The 11,507-nt window shown below is 36.1% G+C and overlaps 1 protein-coding gene across 3 annotated transcripts in view; it reads right to left on the bottom strand.

The window, feature by feature from the left end:
* The window catches only part of Faf1 (Fas associated factor 1), a 481,980-nt gene that overhangs the window by 463,272 nt on the left and 7,201 nt on the right, over nt 1-11,507 (bottom strand). The window contains exon 1 of one of the 3 annotated variants that reach the window (XM_021247907.2): nt 1-364. The exons of the other annotated variants lie outside the window; for them this stretch is intronic. The gene's annotated coding sequence lies outside the window, so the exon portion shown is untranslated. Of the gene's footprint in view, nt 365-11,507 lie in introns of those variants that run through there. 3 annotated transcript variants of the gene reach the window in all.

The raw sequence follows: 11,507 nt of genomic DNA, 5'->3' as shown, positions 1-11,507 counted from the left end.
ATTGTTTTCTTTCTTCTTTGTTTCTTTTTGTTACTGTTATTGTTGTTCTTGGCTTACACAGTAGAAATGTATTTTTCATAATTCTGGAGGAGGCCATAAGTCCAAGATCAAGGTGTCGGCAGACTGGGTTTCTTTTGAAGCTTCTTCCATTGGCCTGTAGATGGTCATCTTCTCCCTGTATCTCAGATAGTCTCCCCTTTGTGTCTGCCTCCTAATCTCTTTTTTCTCCTTATTCTTGATATATATATATATTTTTTTTTAACCTGTGTTAATTACATAAGTATATTCATTTTGTACCAGTCTGCCAAATTATACTCTTAGGATTTGTGTTCTTTGTCCTCTCAATATTATACACTCAAAGCTTTGAGATTTTGTTTGCCTTAGTTAATGACAGATAAATTGTGATTTTGCTGAGGTAAGGATCTGGAACATGCACATCAGCTGATTTTCAAAAATAAGTCACCTATCCACTAAGTGAGCCCTAGTCCAACAGCTACATGATAGTGTACTTCTATTGCATGTTATCTGTCTTTAGCATATAGAGTACAATTTTTCTAAAATGATCAAAATATTGGTTCTATTTTTAAATATCCTCCAAAAGAAAGCCAACTTCTAATAATAGAAGTAACAAGAAAATGAAATCTAGAAAAGTAATATAAGTATAAAAAAGAACGCCGAGAATCTAAATATGCATTTAAATCCTTTCCTCTAATTCTTTTGGGTATACACCCAGAAGTGAAATTGCGAGATCATCTGGTAATTCCAAGTTTAATTTTTTGAAGACACAGTAAGTTTCTGTCATATACAAAGTCCACCAAAAAAATGTATACACACTTCAGGAAAAGCCTGTATAAACATTTTAATACTGAATTTATTGAGACATCATGAGATTAATACAAGTTACCTTTGGCTTCTACAATTACAAGAGGTGCTTAAAGTGGTGGCCATTAGCTTTCAGACATTTATTACAACGCCGAACCTCTGCTTGGGTAACCTTGGTCAATGAGTTTGCTGCACATGAATTTTCAATTTCATCTCTAAAGGCCAGCAGTATAGTATGTTTTCTAGAATATACAACATCCTCCAGGGTCCCCCATACAAGGGTAACACCATTTGTTGAAAAATCATCATACTATTTTTCTTTTCCTGAAGTGTGCATACATACTTTTTTGTGAACTCTGTACTTGTATTGCCTGACCTTATAAATTTGCTTAGTACTAGCTGGGCTTGATGGCACAAACATGTAATCTAAGCACTCTAGGAGGGCGAGGCAGGAGGATCACAAGTTCCACCCAGCCAGAGTAACTTAACAAGTTAGCAAGACCTTGCCTCAAAATAATAAAAATTTAAAAGAGCTGAGAATGTAGTGCATTGCAAAAGCTCTGGGGTTTGATCTCTAGTACAAAAAGAAAAATTACATATTACTTCTAGAATGCGGGGAATGTTATATATATAAAATCATTTGTTTGGTCTTCATGACTTTTTTCCCCTCTTATTAAAATGATTTATTCTCCAGGTCAAAGCATTCCCAAAGTACAGCTATTTTTAGTATCAATGATACTGGTACCTGACTTTTCTTTTTCTTCCTTTTTCTTTGAAGATGACAAGGATCCAAGCCAGGGCCTAGCATCCTACCACTGAGCTACATATATTTCTAGCTCATACTAGTAGTTGCAAATAAAAGTATTATGGGTTGGGGGGTATTTTGGTTTTGTCATCATTGTTATTGTTGTTGTTTTGTACTGAAGACTGAACCCTGGGCCTTTGCACTGAGCTACCTCCCTATCCCTTTCTTATGGTCTGTTTTGAGACAGGATTTATGTCACTAAGTTTCCCAGGCTGGCCCTGAACTTGTGATCCTCCTGCCTCAGTGTCCCAGAGTGCTGAGATTACAGGCATGCATCACCAGCTAAATGTATTTTGTATTTTTTAAAAAACTGATTAGGAGGCCGGGGATTTAGCTCAGTGGTTCCGTTGCTTGCCTTGCAAGCGCAAGGACCTGAGTTCAATCCCTGGTACCAAAAAAAAACCTGATTAGGGGGCCGGGGATTTAGTTCAGTGGTTTTGCCACCTGCTGCGCAAGCTCAAGGACCCGAGTTCAATCCCCAGTACCAAAAAAAAAAAAAAAAAACTGACTAGGTATTCTGACTTTAAAAACTGTGAAGGCTATAGAAATTATTAAGTCATTTTTCTTTTTATCAAAACATGGAATGCTTATCATAATTATTGGAAAATTAAACAATACAACAATTATTGGAAAATTAAACAACAGAGCTACTCTCACAGACAATCTAACAATAAATATTTCATAGTTTTAGAATTAGAAAAGTTATTTCATGATAAAGGAAAATGGAAGAGATGTATTCAAAAAAGTATTATTTAGGGCCAGGGATTCAGCTCAGTGGCACCGCGCCTGCCTCACAAGCTCATTGAGTTTGATCCTGGTACCAAAAAAAAAAAGTATTATTTAAATTTTAATGTAAGTACAGTTGTGCCCTCTTAACAATGGGGATATATTCTGAGAAATGAGCTTACTGTACAACACCACAGAATGTACTTAAACCTAGATGGCATGTGTCAATCACGCAACGTGGCCTCTTGATGCAATCAAGACATGCAATTATTACAAGATGTTTGAGGCCGCTGCCAGTGTTTACAAGGCATGCTTCCATAAACATTTTTTGTGCATAGGAGTATATTCTAAAATAATAGTAATAAAAAATATAGCATAGCAAATACATAAACCTGTGACACTGTTGTATATTATTAAGTGTTATGCACCACACATAATTGTATGTGCTATCTTTTTATACTACTGGCAACACAGGAGGTTTGTTCACACTAGCATCAACACAAACAAGGAGTAATATCTTGCACTACGACAATGTCACAACAGCTACAGCATCACTAGGAAATAAGAACTTTCCAGTTCTACTATAAGCTTACGTATGCAGTCAGCTGTTGACTGAAACACCATAATTTGGTGCATAATTATACTAGCAAAAAAGATATCTTAATAATTATTATATGTTTTATGAGTACATATAAATCAAAATATTTATTAGATTGAAGAAATTTTATTACTATTCCTCCAAAAAAAGAAAATTTTGGTAAATTTTTACACACTGTGTATAGTACATCTTTTGATAAAAATCTAGAGAAGAGATTCATTTTAAGAGCTCACATTCTTCTTTATATCCACAAGAGGGAGCAAACATTTAACATATCTTGGAAATTTCATTACACACTTAAGTTTTCACACAAGACTTGAAAGGAACAATGACTGAAAAACTAGTAATAAAACTACCAAAAGTATTTACTGAGTGTCTATCATGTACCATGTGTACGATAGGGTCTTGAAATACAGTTTTACAGCACTTCAGGCAATCAAGTATTTGTAGAAACAAGATTCTTTAAATAAACAGAAACAAATCATATTTAGCTTTTTTATAACATTATTACAAATTATCATGGTATCACTTGTAAGTATTCAGCCTGACCAGCAATACATACGATATAGACTAAAAAAAATACGTGATTTACAATCTAAAAATCTAAAAGGCAAATAATATGTCATAGGCAATTCATTACATCAAGAATCACAAAAGGATGTAAAGTGACAGTATTTTCTTTTCTCAAAGTGAACTTCAATGATCTAAACCACTTTTTTTTTTTTAGTTTAACCAAAATACTATCAGATTAACATATATCCAGGGAAATTTGCGGCTACAGTTAAGCTAACAACAGAACATTTGAGAAGAAGAGTTTCTTTAAAAATGTACTGGTGCGGGGGATTTACTTTAGTGGCACCACGCCTGCCTCACAAGCATAAGGTCCTGAGTTTGATTCCCCGAACCGGGGGAAAAAAAATATGTGCTGGTGAGTAGTAAAATCATTGCCAACACTGAAAACTCAATCACACCCCATTAATGACATTTGAATACAGCTATTTTCATGATCTAAACAAGGACAGATTCCAAAAGGCCATAGGGAAGTAAATAGGTGACCTCAGGAGAGCTCTTCCAATTAGCTCTGTTTATATAAAAGCAATGGGTTACAGGAAGGTATAGTGGCAGGAAACAAGATTAGTTTTTTAAAAAATCAAGTCTGAATCAAAGTTCAATTGGCTTCAAATACAAGCCTAGCCACTTAACTAGCCCTGTGACTTTAAAGATGTTATTAACCTCTCAGAGCCTCAGTTTCTCACTCATACAAAGGAAATAACCATAAGGCTGTTGGAATAATATAGGTAAAGTGCTACTCTTAATAGCTCAAATATTAACTGTATTTTACACAAGAAAAAACAAAAGGAGGCCACATGACAAACTAATTCAGGGTACCTTCAGGATGTCATCCCTAGGAATGCCAAAGTTCTGCTATACACACATTTTTAAAGCAAATGGGCTATATTTAAATATTACTATGATATTCTATTAGGATAAGGCAATAAAAAATAAAGCCACATTGTTATCAATAAACAGAAAATGATACATTATCTAATTGTCTTTTTTCTTTTGATTAATGTAATATATTAATATGTCTTTTGTACCTTTTCTGGTTTCTGCTTTTGTTAAATTAGTTAAAAAGAAAAATGGTGGGAGCACCTCTTTGCCAAAATTACACTTGTCTTCAATTATTTGTTTACTTTACTACAGAAATTTAACTCCTTACAAATTACCACTTGTTATCTTGTTTAGAAAAATGGGCTCTTTTTCAGAAATCTTTATTCCAAGACTATAGCTAAGGCTTTTGGCAATTTAACTAGCAAATTAAATTTTCGGAGTAGGGGTCAGTGGCTCAGTACTAGAGGATATGCACAGGGTACATAAGGTCCTGAATTTAAAAGAAAAGGGGAAAGAGGTAGAGAAGGGAAGAAGAGGAGGAGGGAAAAAAAGAAAAGAAGAGGGAAAAAATGAATGTTCCAGTGACAGTAAATGTGAAAAAACAAAAACACATGCCCAGAAATGGTCAGGGAGGAATCCCAAATTTTCAAAATACGGCTATATGACCTTCCTGTCCCTTCTGTTCTGATCATTACCGAGGAAGTGATCAAGATGAGATGACTCCTTTCTGAGGACAGCTACATTCAGTGACTAAAGTGACTAAGATGTGTGTGTGAACCAGGAGATGAAAGATATAAAATCTCAACTCTTTGAGATTGGCTATCCCAACATTCACTCTTCATCCATGCCTGTGGATGGTAGGAAACATGGACAATCCATCAAATATCTTGATGACAGGTCACTGTTGAGCGGCTTTTGAAATAAAATATGAACCACTGTCAGACTGCGAATAGTCCAGAAAATCAAAAGCAACACAGATTAGTTTCTAGGGCCACAATGGTATGGCCAGAGCTAGGTGATTGGCCTGGAACAGGAAAAGTGTCAACAGCAATAAGGTACCAACGTAGCTCTGAGAAGGTCCAGGGTCCAATAGATTCATTCTGCTAGGAGCAGGCAGGGCCCCATGCATTGGTTTCTCTCATCTTTGTAGGAGAAAACTTTTGGCAAGAGTCACAAGCTAGCACGTAATGGTACCTTGTGTGCCAGAAACAGAGTCCTTTACTTTGTGTCCAGCTCATGATGGTTAATGTCCTGATGCAATGATGAACACAGACAACAATGGTGGCTATGGGCAATGTAGGCTCAATCATAAGCTTGATTCTAGTGAGCTTCATCCAAAAACGGATCCTACTGTAGATATCTACATGAGTGATCCAGATGGTCTGATCATCAGCTATAATTTGTTTCTGTAGTTCACAAGTTTAAAGAAAGCTGTCTTTAATCTGCCAATCTAGTTTTCCAAGTGGCAAACCAAATAGACAAGGGTCAGTAGAATATACTCAAAACTGACAGTACCCCGGAAAAATCCTTAGCATTAAGACAGATTTATACTACCACAATTAGTTATAGACACTGATAAATGTAAAGTGAGGTAAAGAATACAGTAAGAAAGTAATCACATGTCGAAGTACTAAGACTTCTCAGTAGCCACCACTGCCACACACAGCTTCAAGATAAGCCGTTAGCAAACCCATTTGTTTGTTTGCTTGCTTGCTTATTTTGTTTTTCTTCCTCTAACTCCTTTATTAGCCTCAGTCAATCCAGGAACATCAGAAAAGCTTTACTGTTCTTTCTCCATTCCAAAAATCTACAAAAAGATGAAGAAATTTAAAAAAAAAACCTAGATAGAGTTTTGATTTGCTTTTTTTAAACTGTATCTTTTTTGTGTTAGTACATATCTGTCATACATAATGATCACATTCACCACAGGGAATTTGTACCTGTAACATAATATATCTTAATTCTTTTTTCCCAGCCCCCCCATCTTTAAACCTATTTGATTTGCTTTTTAAAGGGCAACACAGTAAAATGCAGTATTTTTTAAATTTTCCCACTACTGTATTTATAACAGTACAAGAAAGAAAACATGTTCCATCATTGGAAGTGCATAGATGACCCAAAGAGAAGTAAGCCACATCCATTTTACAATACTTTAGAAATCTCATTTTCTATTTAAAATTCATGTAAATTTTATGCATACCTCATAATTATTTTAAGAAACTGTGTACTTCTTTTTTCAATTATTCTAATAAATCCGTATTACAAGAAGTCATGCACATTTATTCTGTAGGTTTGTTTGTGAGACTAAGTCTTACTGTATTGTCCGGGCTAGCCTCAAATATCTAGGCTCAAGCAAGCCTCATGTCTCAGCCTCCCAAGTAGCTGGGACTACAGGTATGCACCACCAGGCCTGGTTTATTGTGTAACTCTGAGTACACCCCACTTGAGAAATGTGGTTATAAAAGATGACAGACTTTACTTTGTAGTCAAACACACATGAGTTCCAATCCCAGCCTTATTACTATTTATCAGTAGAAATACAAGAAGTTTCACCAAGAATACTGCCCAACCTTAATAACAGCCTTGAGTGCTGCCTCAAGAATAAAGCAATCACATCTATCTGTCCACATTCTATCCAACAGATAGAATGCTCCACATCTGTCAATCTGCACAGCTGATGCAGAGGCTGAATAGATCCAGAAGCTGAACAGACACAATCAGCTTTCAAATTGGCTGAACCATCAATGAATCAGGCCCAGGTTTAAGGAGAAATTTCTGTGAGATGAGGACTCCACTGAGTCAGTGGCTATGCTTCAGACAGTGAAGCAGGGAACAAAGTTTCCTCCAGAGGAAGGGCTGTGCCATAAAACATTACACACTCCATCTCTCAAGTAAACAAAAGTTCTAGTAAGTTTGCTTTCTGCCCACAGAAGTTGCAAACTTGCCTCCTTTCACTCCAAAGTATAGGTACACACACATCTGTAACTGCTGTCCTAGCCAGGACCACCCTAGTACTAGTTGCTATAGTGGGGAGAACCTGAGGCTGACCTCCAGGTTGGGGGGGTGGGGATCCCATCTATCCAAAAGACTTAGTAATAACCAGAAGAATGTTCAGGAAACTGTCTTTGAACCTACTTCCTGGAATTCAGTCTGCAACCACCTCGCCAATACCACCTCATTAACAGGCCATAAAGAAGAAAATCACTTAACAATTTGGTCAACATATTTCTACCAATTCCCACAGGCTTCCCCAAATTCTGTTAACCAGGTTATGAGATCCTCATCTTTCCTCCAAAAAGTCATGTGTTTCCACATTTTATCCTTGTTGCCAAAACTCTTACGAACCAAGAAGGATGTGAGATTTACCTTACTTGCAAGCTAATAATTTAGTCTGCTGGTGTCACAGGTGCTGGCAGAAGACACTGACTCCCAGGTTAGAAACAATGACTCACAGCAATTATCAGTAGTCAGAATATCAGCATTTTCTTGTGCTGATTCCCCAGTCCCATTTCCCAAAGGGTGACACAAAGTAGGTCAAAAGACGCTTGTATGTACAGTGGACTGCACTGCAGAAAAAGAACTCAGAGTGTAAAGAATCCAAATCTTTTATAGTGGAAAGTATGTATGCCTGCCCTTTACTCCAGACAAAGACATTATCTCTATCTTCCAAGGCTTTTCACTATAGGAACATCCTGAAAAGACAGAAACTAAGGCAACTGATGCTTCTCACAAGAAAAACACACAGAAACCATGAAAAACTGTATCACCATATCCCAATGCAGGGTCACTATGTAAATTAGCTATTAAGGGCCTAACACAATATCCAGCACACACAAAGCAACCAAAGCTAGAAATTAATGTTATTACTCATCCCCTATTAAACTTGAAATATGACTGCTCAATTGTGTTGCCACCTTACTTTAACCACATGTCAAAGGATACACCTAAAATTGACTTTAAAAAACAAGCTCAATCACTACTTTTCCTTGGAGAAAAAAAGGGAAGGGATCCAGCAGAGCACAAGATAAAAAGCTTTCCTCTCACTAACACTCTTCTATTATAGCAAACCATTAAAGAATCCTGGGAATCAGGGTGAAGTGCAAAGAACAAAGAAAATTTTAAAAAAAAAAAAAGAAAAAGTGACTCAAACCTAACTAAAGCCATTAAAGTACACATCACCTGAAAACTCTTCCTCCTTCCTTACCACAAGTTGATATCTCATTCTTCCAATATCAATAATTCATCTATAACCACAAATAAATATAAAAGGTATAATTATTCTGTTAATTTAACAGACTGCTTTTCGAAATTATCTAACAAACTGATTTTAAACTGAATGACTAGGGATTAAGATGGTGAACAATTCTGATTTGAAATTAAAATTTCTGCCTTAAAAAACAATTTGAGGGCCAGGGATTTAGCGCAGTGGTTCCACCGCCTGCCTCTCAAGTGCAAGTTCCCAAGTTCAATCCCTGGTACAAAACAAAAAGCAAAAACAGTTTAAGGACTGGGGATGTAGCTCAGTGGTAGTGTTTCTGTCTTACATGTGCAATGCTGAAGATTAAAAACCCAGCACCACTCAAAAAAAAAAAATTAAAGAGTGAAACCATTAGCAAGAAAAGTAAATGCCACAATTCAGTAATTGTATTCAAATTTTACAAGGTTCTTAGCCTCAATCCTGGTGCCTTGCCATAGTACATAACTGTGCCCCTCCATAAAAGCTAAACCAGAAAGTTGTTTTGTACTTCTCTACATAAAGGCAACTTTGAAGTTATAATCCTCAATTGAATAAGATAGAATTTTTATTCTTTCAGTGATAGATTTTATTATTCAAAATCACACTGGCAAGTAGAAAACGTAAAAAATAGATAAAAATTTATAATTCTACCCTATTTGTACCATAACAACCTAGACAAGTCTATACTAAAAACTATTCACTGAGTACCTCTTATACTGTGGTAATAGATGGTTAAAACCTAGGCAGTTATTCACCTGAAGAGCTGACAGTACAGGAAACTGATCACTGACAATCTAACATGACTCAAAAAGAGAAACATGTACAAGGTACAGAAAAAGAAAGTACTAAACCTAACTGGGCAAAGGGTATGAATATTATAAGCTAAAGGTAGATGGTAGGCTTTGAAAGACAAATAGAAATTTTCCAGAGACACAAAAAGTAAGAGTCCAAAGACAAATGGACTCATGAAACAGCCTAAGCATCAAGTATACACTAAAATACTCCATTTCCTAAGTCACAGAAATAGCATTGTATTTAGGATCACAAAAATCAAAGAATTACAGGAATGGATGGAATTCCAAAAAGCATCTAGATCTGTGGTTCTCAAGCACAACAGCATAACCTGGGAATCTGATAAAATCCAAAATTGCAGATTTGATCCCAGATCCATTGAATCAAAAACTTTGAGGTAGAAGCCCAGTAATCTGTGGCTTAACAAGCCCTCCCAGTTATCCTGATGCAAGCCAAAGTTTGAGAACTACTGATTTAGATCAAAGTTTTTCAACACTATCAAAATTTAGGACCAGATAATTCTTCAAGTATGAGGACATCCTGTGCATTATAAAATGTTTAGTAGCATCCTTAACCTCTATGTACTAAATGCCAATAGCCTCTATGCAATGAATGTCAACAGCACCCTCCAGCTCTAACAGTCAAAAATGTCTCCAGACATTGCATAATATCCTCTGGGGAACAGAAATCACCACTGATTTAGATCAGCAAACCTTCCTACAAAAACACATGGCAAATATTTTAGGTTTTGCAGGCATACTGTCAACTACTCAACCCTGCTATTGAGGACAAAAGCGGCCAGAGACAACACATAAACATGAGTGACTGTGTTCCAACATGACTTTATACCAAAACAGGTGATGGTTTGACCAACAGACTACAGTAGTTTGTTCATCTCTACCCTAAATCAATTACATGAATTATAATTAATGTTCTCAACCCCAGTGCTTCCAAGTAATTATCTAAACTGTATTTTGTGTACTCTAGTCCCTTTTAACCTCAATATAATTCCAGGTAGATATCCTTTCTATAGTGAGTTACTGAGACCAATAAAGCATAATGTGTTGCTCAGAGAACCATAGCCAAAACAAACCACAACAGCTAGAGCTAGTCCACCTAACAACTACCCCCTAAGGAGAAATTCAAATGTTTTAGCTTTGAAGTTACTAAAACCTAGAAAGAAATGTACTCTGCGAGCGTATGTGCGTGTGTGCATGCATTGGGGGGTGGGGGGGGTAGCTTTTATCACAAAGACCCAGATAATAAATATTTTAGGTTTATAAGCAATAAAGAATCTATTCTCAACTACTTACCTCCCTCACTAAAGCAAGAAAGCAAACACAGGCAACAGGTAAACAAATGCATTTAACTATGTTCCAATAAATATTTACCAAAACATGTAGAAAGTCTGCAAAACGAGTTTGCTAATCCTTGATGTACAGTGACCATAAAAACAGTCACACAAACAATAGGTATCAACCCAACCTTGCTCGGCAAATACAGATTCTTGTGTTCATTTCAAGGCTTTCAACTATCTATAAGCTAATCAGTATGGCACTAAGCAGTAGCCTACAAATGACCAAAATTCTCTTCCTTCCTTCATGTATGTCTTTTACATGCCAGAGATCATCTAATTATCTATCTATTCATTTATAAGAAAGAGTCTCACTGTCCACCAGGCTGGTGGCCTCAAACTTGTGGGCTCAAGTGATTAATAATCCTGCCTCAGCCTCCCAAATAACTGGAACTACAGACACACACCACATTCTTCTTAATTTATTTTATACATAAGCTTCCTCACTTGGAGAAATTTCTAAATGGCAGATCTGTTTTCCTCAAGAATGTCAAGCTACCTGATAAATTGGCTATAAAATAAACACTTTAAAATGTTCCTGGACAAAATCTTTGTTCCAAACCAACCCATAAGCTTCAACAAGTCATCTCCAATTTCTACAGTGGAAAAGTAACAAACTTAAATAGATTATGTCTGAAGTTTTCTTGAAAAAAAAAATACACCTTAAAATTGTCAAAAATGAAAATAACATCTAGAATTTGTTGAATACTTTCTATGTCAGACACTAGTTTTAATCACTTTCCATGTGCTGACTCATTTTTCCTATGAAAAAACTGAGGCA

The sequence above is a fragment of the Heterocephalus glaber genome, unplaced genomic scaffold (genome assembly GCF_053883595.1).
Source record: "Heterocephalus glaber isolate CG9 unplaced genomic scaffold, H.glaber_assembly_v1.0 deba00001451, whole genome shotgun sequence".
In the NCBI taxonomy this organism is placed as follows: Eukaryota; Metazoa; Chordata; class Mammalia; order Rodentia; family Bathyergidae; genus Heterocephalus; species Heterocephalus glaber.
Note: the sequence above shows the minus strand (reverse complement) of the source record. Positions and strands in the feature narration are given on the sequence as shown.